General features: G+C 39.3%; 1 long non-coding RNA gene across 1 annotated transcript; it reads right to left on the bottom strand.

The window, feature by feature from the left end:
- Positions 1 to 11,880: 11,880 nt before the first annotated feature.
- On the bottom strand, positions 11,881 to 12,622 carry LOC143413677 (uncharacterized). The gene is made up of 3 exons (XR_013094283.1): positions 12,514 to 12,622; positions 12,336 to 12,429; positions 11,881 to 12,017 (listed from the first exon to the last, which is right to left on the bottom strand). It is a non-coding gene; the product is annotated as an uncharacterized LOC143413677 (long non-coding RNA).
- Positions 12,623 to 13,251: the final 629 nt, after the last annotated feature.

The following is a 13,251-nucleotide window of genomic DNA, read 5'->3' as shown; positions in this document are numbered from 1 at the left end:
ATAAATTCTAATGATCATGATTATCAATTCATGATGATCATTTAGTCTTTACTGAATTGTTCTCTGTGTCCTCCTGACATTTGATGCAAACTTAAAGGTCTTAAATTTCTTCTTTAATTCAATTTTGTCTAATGATTCTTTTTTTAGGAGAAGTTTCAGATATTAAAAATGTTAGATATTTTAATGTGGTTCATTTTGTCTATTTTTCTGTGAATGATTATAAAACTTTGAAAAGTGTTCACTGATTTGTCTCAGTAACTTCTGTTCACTAGTTTCTTTAGTATTTGGATGTCGCTGTAACGCGCAGTAAGCAAAAGTCTGCAGGACTTCATTTTGTTCTGTAGCCACTTCAAAATCTCACTGGGCTCAGGAGAGACTTTTATTGCGCTCCAGGCTTTTATAGTGATCTGAATTTAAACGAAATATTAATTTAAAAGACAAACTGGTTCAGTTTAGATTTACTGAACAACAAGAACAAAAACAGCAAAGCAAACAGTTTCCCCCCAAACCACCAGGATTAGGATCGGTGGCCCTGTGGTAGGAAATAGATCTGGAAGCTGCTAATGCGCACTTTGCTATTAAAGCGTGCCACCTGTGATTTACTGAATGCGAGAGAAACCAAAAATCCAATAAAAACTCGATTACAACAACACTTTATTTGTAAGCTCCAATAATACGAGCAGAGTATAAACTCATTTCTGGCAGAAATACGAGCATGTTTGGAAGCAGAGTGAATCCCAAAAGGACGACGAGTAGATTCACCTGCTGCAGAATAAAACACAGCCAGCCGGTCCTCTGTGAAAATATATAAAGAAATGATAAATAAAAGCAGCGGCAGAAACAGCATTAAAACAACAGGTGTTTAATTTTGCTGCAGTCATCTTGGATGATGAAAGAGCCGGAATATCATTTAAAGCTACAGAAACGAACTGTTGTTTGTGCTGAAGGGAAATGACAAAGGAGATTCATTTTCAAGCTGATGGACGTAATCGTTCACAGATATCTGCCAATCATGTTCATTTATTTCTCTGCCTCTTTGGCCCACAGCAAGATCAATTGATTGATTAAGATTGATCAAAAAGTAACATTTAAAGTCATAAAAGTAGAAAAAATGCAGTCTCCTGAATCTAAACTGGCAGCTGATTCTACAGAAGAAGAGCCTGAAAGCTGAAGACTCTCAATCTAGTTTGACTTTTGGAAACTATGAGAGTGACGTGCTCTGTTAGAACAAAATGATGCTGTGAGGTCTCTAAGATTTTAACCCAGTGAAGAGTTGACGAAGGAGTTTTTAGGACAAGCTGATAATAATGCATTGCAAAGTCCAGCAGAACCAACACATGCATGAACTAGTGTTTCAGCATCACTGCTTGCTGGTCCGATATGGTAAAAATGGTAAATGGCCTGTATTTGTATAGCGCTTTACTAGTCCCTAAGGACCCCAAAGCGCTTTATACGTTCAGTCATCCGCACACATTCACACACACATTCACACACACATTCACACACTGGTGATGGCAAGCTACATCGTAGCCACAGCCACCCTGGGGCGCACTGACAGAGGCGAGGCTGCCGGACACTGGCGAAACCGGGCCCTCTGACCACCACCAGTAGGCAACGGGTGAAGTAAACTAAATTATAAAATCTGTTAAGTAGATTTCAGGTGACATGTCCATGATAATTTTGAGTAATTAGAAATAAATACAGGTAAAGTTTGGGGATATTTGATCAAATTTATTGTGATTAATTTTAGGGTGAAGTTGAAAGTTGTTGTGACGTATGTTTGAAGTTGGTGTGTTATGTGTGTGTTACGTCAGCCAAGAAAAGAAATTAGATTAAGAAATTTGGTCAACTGGCGGTTAGAGTCCACAGTGATGCTTCCAGAATTATTTAAAGTACTTAGGACGGGAAGTTGGACTTCCTAGGGGTGCAAAATGTTCTGAGGGTTATGCCTCCACTCTGTTCCGGACGTGGAACATTGTCCTTGGGCGAGAGGGTTAATTCAGTTGACAACTGCGAGCACTGGGGACGCTCGTTAATAGCTAGTGGTCAAACACCACTTTTCTTGCACTGTTTGACCGACAGGGGCGGGGCCCCTGGGTGTGACCATTTTAAACGTGGCTCACATGTAAGCTTTACGGAAAGCTTCAGGCGCCAGCAGGACGCTGGGTGTTCATGAGGTGGAGCTTCTTGTCAAGCTGCGGGAAGCGCTTATAGATTAAGATAGGACTTAGTAATCAGGCCACTGTCCCGGACAGATAACGGCTACAATTGACCAGCAAGGTGGGCGAACCTGGGCTTAGATGCTTTTAAATTAGTCAAAACGATAGGATGACTAGTACTAGAGGAAGATGAAGTGAAGATGTGAATATGGTAATGGAAATAATTTATCTTGGCGGTTACTGGCAGTCTTTTGTTATATATAAATGTGTTAATGTATAAATGAAGGGTAAAATTGTCATTTGGAATGAATGATTAAAGGTGAACATTGTTTTGAGAGAAAAGTGTGTGTGAGATGACGAAGTTCAGGGAAGTGTGTAAAATGTTGATGAAAGTATTGCGTGGATGATGCTTCAAAACTGAGCTGAAAGAATGGTGATATGTGTGGAAAATTGTTAATTGTCCTGATGTCTGAAAGAGCTTTGCTGAGCACGTTGAAGATTGTGACGTGAATGCTTGCAAAACCAAAGAGCTTAGTATATTTAAAAGTGTGTGTGTGTGTGCGTGAAATAAGGGTGCATTGTTTTTAGATCAAGACTCAGCAGAATTACAGAGGGTTTATAGACTGTAAATACAAAAAGAAAAAAAAAAACAAGAGTTCGATTAGCCTGTAGAAACAGGAAAGAGAGAAACAGAAAAATATGAGTCTGTGTTGCTGTGTGTGTGTGACAGGAAGCAGTGTGTGAGATAGGAACATTGCATGCCCATAAAAAGAAACTGGCTGGTGTGTGAACTGTCCAGAGAGAGAGAGACGAGTTAAAATCTAGGCAGATGAAGCTAATGGATGTATTAAGAACAAGTGATCAAATTATATTAATTGAATGTTTTAGTGTTAATACAGGTGGACTCTTCTCAACCTGAAAATGTGAGTACAGCGGCAAAATGATAGATTAACAGAATTGGGATGAAAACAGGCCAGGCTTTGGCTTAAAATTTGACAGCTTCACCTCTCATTGTCTCCTTATCCTGAGAAGAAGCTTAAAGGACAGTCAATCTCCTGATGAAGACAGAAGACAGACAGAACACAGTGTACTTGAAGAATTAACAGCAGGCAAGGCCCCACAGGAAACTGTGAGAACAGTGAGCGGTGAACCTGGACATTATATAGTGAATGCATATGGGAAAATTGGATTGAAGGCTGAACTTATGCAGGTTTAGAAATTTTCACCACATCACAACAATGAGGTTAAAAAGCTAGACAACACACATATAGAAATGGTTACATGTGAAATTAGTTTTGGGGAGAAGCAGAATTGAGATAGTTTGAATCCACAGCTCAGTGCAAAGAGGCATGAGTTAAACCTGATTATAAAATACATATGCAATGAAGAAGCAGCTTACACTCCATTAACATGATCACATAACATGAACGCAAGGAAGAACACGCTTACATTTATCAAGGTGAATACATGAAATAAATTGGTATTTTTGGCCGGAGAGAGAGAGAGAAGTGGGTTGTTTAAGCACTGATTATAATAATGAAAGTGTCTAAGTTTGTCATTTTTAGGTCCATTTGGATCAATTTTCTACATGCGACGGTCGGTTATTGGTTAACATCACTGGAAACATTCAGGCCTGGTTGTTTACAGCGCCATGCATCACTAAACCTGACAAGAGAGCTCTAACTCCTGGCTGAAGATAAGGAATGCTGTTATTTAAGGTGGGAAATCAAAATTTGGGTTAGCAAACTTGGGAAAGAAAAAACTGACTGCTTAAGTGGGAAAATTGTGAAGGAGTCTGAAACACCGCAAAAAGAAACATATACAAAATCACACACACAAACAGAAAATGCATTAACCTTACAAATACAAGAGAGCTCATGAAGATTAGACAGCATGTTGAGCATGGGAGTCTGTTTATTAGTGTTAAAATAGTGTGAACACACTTAAACCCTGAAGTTGAGGAATAACGCGGGAAAGTTTCATGACAAGAGAGTGACGTTGGTGAAAATGAAAAAGTGATTAAAAGCTTAAAGTAGTTTTAAAATAGTGAATTGGAAGTGTTCTTGTGTCGATTGAGCAAAACAAGTGATTACTCTAGGAAGAAAATAAAATAATTTAATAATGTTGTAAGATTTAAATATGTCTTCCTCTTGTCACGGTAACGTCTTGTGATATGACTCAGTATGCAAATTAGCTGAAATGAGTGGTGAGAAAGAAGCTTCCTGTGTGGCTGTGTGACTGAGGCTTTGAATGGAGGAAACATAGCAGAGACTGAGAAGAATTAGTTGGTGAAATATAATATAATGGTAAAGTACCAGGATAATTAAATAAGGTGGTCAGGTCTGTTCAGAGGTGCAGAGTTGGACAAGAAAGTTATAATTTAGTGATGACACATTGTTATAACGGGTTTATATGTTATGCTAAATCTAAGTATGTTAAAGTGCTTAAAGGGGATTGTGTATTTAGCAGGTGAAATTATGTCAGAAAATGAACAGAGGGAGTGAGTTTAAGTCTGATTTCAGACTATGTAAGTATTAGTTAAACCAAGAGTAGGGCAAAACTTTTGTGGCCCTGAAGTTCTAACCTCCATAACATATTGATAGATAAATAAGAAAGAATTTTGTGTTTAAGATCTTTGGGGTTGTTGTTTGAGTGATGGGTGGATTGTGTCAGTTAGGTTTGGGTTGTTTTCTTATTTTAACAGAGGGAGTTTTAGTAAACATGGACATGTCTAGAATTGGGCCCATTATTTTTGTAACAGTGCACTTAGAGAAAACCTGTCAGGTGATTATGTGTCGTGTTTTGATGAGCTAATAATCAGCTCTCTTTTTTCTCATTTTTTGTAAGCAGGCCTGCAAGATTGAATTAACAGCGCTGAAAACTTTTTTTCGGGAGAGCAAATATAAGGTGACCTTTTCCAGATTACAACTGGCTGAGGAGAAGGCCACCTGTGGGAACCTGGGAGTTCCTGTCTAAAAGGATTGCAGCGTGTCAATCCAGACCAAAAATGATAGATAAGTGTTTTTATTTTGAGTGACTGTGTGTGAATGAGTGAATGAGGGTGAGCATGAATAAAGGGGGACAAACAATTGACTAGGTTGGGGAGAGAAAGGGGATGCTTTGCAGACTTAATGTTTTGGCTGCTGATTTTGGGTTGCTGAGGTTTGCTTTAAGAAAATTCTGTTTTATTGACTGGGTTTAGATTATGGTACTAGATTATATTGTTGGGAAAATGCCAAATGCTAAAGGGGAGAAACTTTTTGATATAACTCATGCCATTAACAAAATAGGCCACTGTAGAAGTCAATTAAAGTTTATAGAGGAAAATAACTAAAACAAAAGTAATATTTATGAGTCACATAGGAGATTGCTAGACTTTTCATATAAAATGCAGTTATAGAATAACAAACACTTGACGAAGTGACCAAGGTTTTTTCCTTTAAAACAGGAGCAAAGTAAGGAAAGGACATATATTTAGGTTAAGTCTGGTAAAGTATAATTAGAATGTACCGTTACATTAAGAGGAGCAAAATGAAATCAAAATATGATGTATCAAGAACATGTTATAACACATGAAATGTGAGTTTTAAAATGAAGTTAGTGTTAACACACAGGTGTTGTTTCTAGGCAGGTTTGAATGGAGCCAGTGGTGTAAAAGGTTTAACATGATGATTAGACTGATCTTATTCCTACAGGTTTGGAGGTCTGGGGCAAATATACCCTAGAGGAGAATTGCTGAGAGTTTTAGAGAAATGATGTGACTAAGCTTTTCCTGTCATTTTTATAAGGGGTGGTGAAGTATTTTCAGTATTTTCAGTTTTAGTAGCTGGCTTTAGCGCATTTGACACATGAGATGTGCCAAGAAGGGGTGATTTTGGGTTTAATTTGAAATAAGGGGCTTTATCAAGGGAGCTTGATAATTTAGCTATGATAAAACTTACTCATAAGTAATTGCTTCTACGCTTAAACTTAATTGATTGAAAATGCTCGTTTGTTTTCCCTTTGATTTTTTAGTAGAATGTGGGGGGTCAATGTAAAAACAAAATGTTTCTAGATATAGATAACATGAAGGTTTATTTGTAGGTGAGAGTTAAGACACATTTTGCGTGGAAACTTTTGCACTTGCAAGAGTTTTTTTTTTAACCCTTTAAGACCTACCAAGGCCGCCAGAGCTTACTTTATATTTTTACATGCTGTAATGCCATTTTTGGGAGCATTTCAAGTTGCTATACATCAATACAACTGTTATAGCCCATATTTTAATAATATGTATGCATTAAGTCCATAGTAACTACATAAATTGCAAAAAAGTGCAATAAACTACAAAAAAATTGAAAATCTTTTTTTTTTTTTTTACATATATTTCTACTTGGAGAAATTTAAGAGGTTTATCCCTCAAAACTTTAAATACAAAAAAGTTGCAAAAAATAGTTTCCCACCACAGGAAATTTATTTTGAGTGTCTTCATAGTTTTCATAGTAGTTCATAGTTTTGAAATACACCAATTTTTATATACTGCAGGAAAAACGAAAAACAATCCTATGATGCAAATTTGCGAAGAAAACAGCATGTGCATCAAAATAAAGATCATTTTTTAAAGTAAAAAGACCACTTTTGAGCCGTGTCTTTCTTGGCCCTAAAGAATCCAAAAGAACTGGAATTTAATACTAGCCAGCAACAGCTCTCGTCACTCCACTTGTTATTGCTCTCGCCGGCTCCCTGCAGCTGTCCACATCAAGTTCAAGGCACTAATGTTTGCCTACAAAGTGGCCACTAGCGCAGCACCCATCTACCTGAATTACCTCATTCAGATTTATGAGCTTTCACTACAGTCTGCTGAAGAACAATGACCTGAGGTCAGTGCGAGGCATGAAGTTTCAATCCGATTCTCCACAGTCAGCAGAATCGCCTACAAAGTAGTTACTCCCCTTATATGCTATTTACTCCCATACACGAATGACTGTACAAAAGTTGTGGGTGCTTTAGGTGTTTAGAGTCTTATTTATGAAGTCAGCATGGTGTCTGATCATCATACAGCACCGAGTGGCTGAACAGGTGCTGTACTGAATGTATGAATGCGACGGTGTCTTTACCGGTAAGTCGTGTTTTCAAAGGAAAAAAAAGGAATTTCCCGTGTTGCTTGCAACCTTGAGGTACTTGTATCAGGTTGATCTTGGAGGCTGGGTGTAGAGGCATTTATTTTCAAAGGCTTCTCTGTCAGCTACTGTCGCTTTGATTGGATCTCATTTGTAATTTACTGTGAACAAAAGCCAAATGAATACATGTAAATGGAAGATGTAAAGAGTGCGGTCAGGGCGAGGAAGGAGTTGCGGCAGCCGTCACTTCAAGGGTAAGATAACGAGCACTTTCTACATGCTTCAGTTCCAACACTAAACAACTTATACTGTATACCCTGTGTCAGAGGGAGCAGATAAGCAAAAATGAAAAGCTAACCTCGCTTTGATGTGACGATTTTATGGTAAAGGCTACATTTGTTTTACTGCAAGAAGAAAACTCAACAGTCAGAGATCTGATTTTGAGATGATTCAGTCTCATGTAGTTCCAGATGAATGCAGTTAGTAGAAATCTTTTCACAGTCTTGATTTGTGTCACTGAGGTAATGGTGTTTGATTTGGAGACAGTGGCTGTGACACAAAGCTGAAGATGCTCAGATGTTCATAGGGAGTCCATCAGAGGGACAGCTCAGAGTCAGAGATGGTTTGGATCTGTGCAGAGGAGGGAGGGGGGATATACTGTACTGGATAAACGATTAAGGAGGAAAAGAGGAAGATCTCAGAGAAAGTATACGGATGTAGTAAAGTGAGACATGCACAGGGTTGGAGTGACAGTGGAGGATGGTGGGATAGGAGGAGATGGAGAAAGATGATCCACTGTGGGAGTAGCTACAGAGGAAGGTAAAAGTCTGTTATTAAGCATGTGACACTACAGCGTTTCACAGGTGTGACGGGTTTTGTTTTTAGCTTGGGTTTCAAACAATGAAGTGCTAATACGAAGCATCTGAGCTTTAAATCTAAACTCTGAATGTTCATTTTGCTTCTCCCGCTCATGTTTCCATGAAAACAGCACGTTTCAGTATCGACAGAAGAAAAGACACAATTACTGTTCATGCCTCTGATGGTTCATTTCTCCATTGAAATTGCTCACAATGAAACCATTAGAACACTTCAACCTTTGTCTGTGACCATACTCATCAATAACAGGAAATATCTGTATGAAAGCAGCCCTTTTAGTCATTTGTGTCTGAGCTGGCTCTTGATATGTCTCAGTCCAGGTCAGGGTCAGTATCTGAGCCAATTTTGAAAAGCTGTTGTTCAAAAAAACCTTCACACCAACTTCAAATTATTGCTGCCAGAGAGGCTCATGTGAACACGATGAGTATCAGATCCATTTCTAATACAATAACAAAAAAAAAACATGCAATCTCTTTTATTCTTCAGTCACCTTTCTCACTCACTATGTGCTAATAGACTTCCCGTCTTCGTTCTCTCACCCCAGCCCGTCGCGGCTAGTGGCCGCCCCTCCCTGAGCCCGGTTCTTTCTGTTAAAAAGGAGTTTTTCCTTCCCAATGTCACCACAGTGCTTGCTCATAGGGTGTCATATGATTGTTGGGTTTTTCTCTGCATGTATTGTAGTGGGGTCTACCTTACAACATAAAGCACCTTGAGATGACTGTTGTTGTGATTTGGTGCTTATGTATAAATAAAACTGAATTGAATTTTATATTAATATAATTCGGACAAAATGTCCAACAGGGGCTGTGTGGATGTAAGAAGTAAATATAAAGACAGGCAAAGACAATGCACAAGACGGGGTAGTGACATAATCGTGACTTCATTCGATTCATTTGTTTTACCATCATTTCAGGGTCGTGGTGTGGCTGGGGCCTATCCCAGCTGCCAAAGGTGTGCTACACTTTGGACTGGCTGCCCACTTATTGAGGGTGGGCTGCCAATTTAATTATTATTTATTAAAACAGTGACAAGGGCAGACATTTACACCTACAGTCATTTTGGAAACACCAATTAACCCAACATGGATGTCTTTGAACAGCTGTAGAACCTGCAGGAGAACCTGCAAACTTGGTGCCTGGCCATGTTCACACACAGACCATTGGAAGCGGCGAGGAACAGAGCTGACATGATGATGATACAGCATGGGCTGGGCTAGAGCAGGTAACTGTGGGCGGGATGAAGGATTAACAACACGCCCTACAGCCTGTTGGATGTGCTGAAGGGTTTGAGCTGAGCTGAGTGTGACTGCCTGATCTTATGCTGTGATAGATTTATTAATTATTACCAATGAGTCATATTATTATTATGACTCATTGATTCAGAACTGATAATAACAAGTAAAAACAGGCAAAAAAAAGTTCATCTCTTCAACTATCACCAACTTGTCATCAGCAACCACACCCAACCCTCTAACCGCTAAAACCAAGCAGTGCTTTGCTCTGTGGCGCTGTTAGCGTAGCATACTTCTATAAATGTGCATATGATTACGAGTATGAATATTTCTGCTACACGTTAACATCTGCTGCTCTGACACGTTTTTTGTAAACATACTACATAACACAGTGAAACTATTTTGTATTATCTAACTCTTCCACGCTGTTAAAACTGCCGGGGGCTTTTGGCCTCCAGGCTTGCCGTAGGCAGCTGCTTTGAGCTGTCTTTTGCTGTTTTGTCTTCACGCTCACGTCTTCCAAAAAACTCGGTTACTTGTGTGCAGCTTGGGCATGAGTTATTGATTATTTTGGCAAAAACTCCTGCCAAGCGGACTAAAAGTGGAATAAAAAAGAAAAGATAAAAAGCCTTTGTTGGGCTGTTCTCTTCACTTGCTGTAATTCACCTTAAGTTTACAACCTTGAGCTGCAGGAAAGGGTATTTATGGTGCTTTCTTTTACAGATTCTCATTTCTTTATTCAGACAGGGCAGGATGACTAATGAGTCATTTTACTTTATATCTTAAGTTTGGTGAACGGTTGTTTACAGTTCAGTAAGGTTAATTCATTTTTATGTACAGACCAAAGAATTTCTCAGCCTCATTTTTGATCTTGTATCTAAGGACGAACCAAACAGATGCTGGTAAAGCTTTGCTTGAATCAGGAATCTTTTTTTAAAAATATACACTTTATGTGCAAATGCGCAAAACTCTACCCAAAAAGCAGTTTAGCTTTACATCCTCACAACGCTGCTAAAATGTAATGTGGTCCAATGGCAGCCACATTTGAAATGTTTGACAGTATATTATCCAAGTTTACAATAATAGCTGTTTATTTTCATTAAAGACAAAAAAACATATATATTTTTAAAGCATCATAGAACCCAACGGGAATTCTGCAAACAAATGTAAATGGATCAAAACATGATTTCATTCTTGTGAGGTTAGCGGCCTTTTCTTCGAGTGACAATGATGGCAGAATTACAAGGACACTCTAACAGGCTAAAAACAAAGAGTATTAGTAAATAAGTCATCTATCAGTTTAGTCTTAAAATACCAGGGTTTTATATTTCCTGTCCCTCTGAAACACATCTCACCTATGACAAGCTGCTATCATCAGTAAGAGCCTATGAGTGTGTGTGTTCAGTGAAAAAAACACTGTCTACGTTGCGAGAGGAGGAAGATGCTGGTCAGTGTGATGCAGTGGCTACAGGAAACACTGGAGGGCAGCAGCAGCCTGCGAATGAGCAGGAGTGAACAAACCTGGAGGAGACGGGTGAAAAATGTACAGATTCTCCCAGAATGACTGAAGGATTTCAGAGGGAACGGCCCCAGTTACACATGACAGCTCAATAATCAATCACCCAGAAAATAAAGATGCATCCAAAAATATCATAACATATTGGAGAGACACAACAGGGTGGAGTATTTCTGTTAACGCAGCAGCTGCAAAGCTGTCACCATAAACCACCAACTACACGCAGCAGCTACACACTCCGTCAGCAAAGTCTTTAAAAAAGGTGGCATTTTAATAACACAATCCTCTCAGATGTTACTGTCAGCTCCCTGCTGAGGCCTGAACAGGGCAGGGCTGTTTACAGCTGTTACCATGGGAACCAGCCTGGACACGAACACACGGTTTGGCTTGGATTTTCCAGTATCGATAAAAAATGTATTTTCTAACATTAATTGGTCACAGTTTACATGTCTGCTGCATTTTTAGGAGAGTTTCTCACTGTCTGAACGTTCTCACTATGCATGTGGCTTCTCAACAACAATCCTCTAACTTTAGGCCTCAGTAATCCCTAAAACAAAATACAATCACACTTATGAGATTCAACATTTCACTGCAATATCACTGCACACATTGATTAAAAGAAATCCTTCAAAGTTTTCATCATCATCAACCTACAACTCCAAATTTTAAGTTTGTATATTTGTATCCAGCTGGTGGAGAAACTAACCGGCTCCAGGACCTAAGCGATAAAAAACGCACAGAGCAAGACGATATCCTAAAACTGCACGGTCCAAAAGGTGTAGGACTCAACAACACTGGAGAGGTTACATAAAAAATTCAATATGACAGAATTACTGTGAAATGGAAGAAATTCTGTTGCTGCGTGAGGTTAGAGTCTGAAGATCTTTTTGGAAAGATTAACATGAAATTACCTCAAAACTCTGGATCAGTTCAGCAGCTACAGAACAGCAGACTCAGCTAAAGCAGCAAAAGTACTCCAGCGTCCTCCAGCGTGTTCTCATCCCAGCGACTAACACGCTTCCCTTCTGTTGGACGGTGCTAATGTATCAGAGGTCTACACCAGGTGTCCTTTGGATGTGAAGCTTTGACCCTCCGGTCACCACAGTATTGGAAATCATTTGATAAAGGAGCTGAATTATCTGCATTTGGAAGTTGGAAAGGTGTTTGTGTTAGAAACTGTCTGGTTATGTTTAAAAACAAGAATAAGGAAGTGAAGTAAAGGAGGACACGCACACGGTTGGTGTGACGGAGAGGATGTAAGGATAGGGAGATGGAGGCAGACAATCCACTACAGTAACAAGTTGAAAGAAGAAGAAGAAGAGCAAAAGTTTGTGGTTTTGGTCAAATGGTGGTAGAAAAATGCTGGATGTTCAAAAATGACACTTAAACATTGCATTAAATGTGATTCCAGGGGTTCTTTACAAGCATCCTAATGTGATCAGCTGGGAGAGACTCACCTGTTTGAACACCATCAGGCACTGGGCCAGAATCCCAGATGGTGACGCGGCTCCTGGTCTACATTGGATTTTTATTCTGGAACGTCATTACAAACTATAAAATACAAGTGAAACAAGTAGTTCTATTATTTTACGACAAAACTTCACTGAGTTGTTATTAGTGAAAAAAGTAAATGACCTTCCGCAGCGAGAAAAAGGACAAGGCTCGGAGTCAGTTGGCTCGGCCAGCGGTTACGCTCACTGCCAGGTAAAATCAGCGTGTTTGACAGGTGGCTGAGGGACAGCGCACAGCAAACAAACAAACAGCCAGACGCACATGGAGCTGAGGAGAATGTCCAACTGCAGGGACAGATGCAAACGATTCAGTTCCTGGAACAGCGCTAATGCTAACGGCTGCTACGCTCCACAGATCTGCTGTTAGCTTCTCTGTTTATCTGAACAGCTGCTCAGAGATGAGCACGTAAGTGTCCCTTCAGCTGGAGACAGTCATGGTGCCTTCCATGCCTTCCATCCATCTTCTTAACCATCCATTCTGGTCTTTCTTACATGCCCGTTTACGCCATTTCAGGATTTTGAACATCGTTTTTAGAGCTGAATCAGAGTAATTAGAGTAGTTAATCGTGGAGATATTTCTGGTTTCCCGATATTTCTTGCACTGAAGGTTTTCTCCGTGTTTGGTTGTAAATCTTGTTGATTGTAGGGAGGGGGTGGAGCCTCATTTCTCCAACTCTAACAACAGAGTTTGAGAGTAAAACGTTTAAATAATTTGCACGAGCGTATTTATCGGAAAAATTTATCAGAAGCATGCTGTCATTTTTATCTTTATTACTGATTTCCATAACAGTGTTCTGTTATTGTTGCTGTTTGTTTTAGTGCTTATGTTTCAGTTTCTTTTGCAACAAAAGCTTTTAAATAG

This window comes from Maylandia zebra, linkage group LG2 (genome assembly GCF_041146795.1).
Source record: "Maylandia zebra isolate NMK-2024a linkage group LG2, Mzebra_GT3a, whole genome shotgun sequence".
Classification (NCBI taxonomy): domain Eukaryota; kingdom Metazoa; phylum Chordata; class Actinopteri; order Cichliformes; family Cichlidae; genus Maylandia; species Maylandia zebra.
Note: the sequence above shows the minus strand (reverse complement) of the source record. Positions and strands in the feature narration are given on the sequence as shown.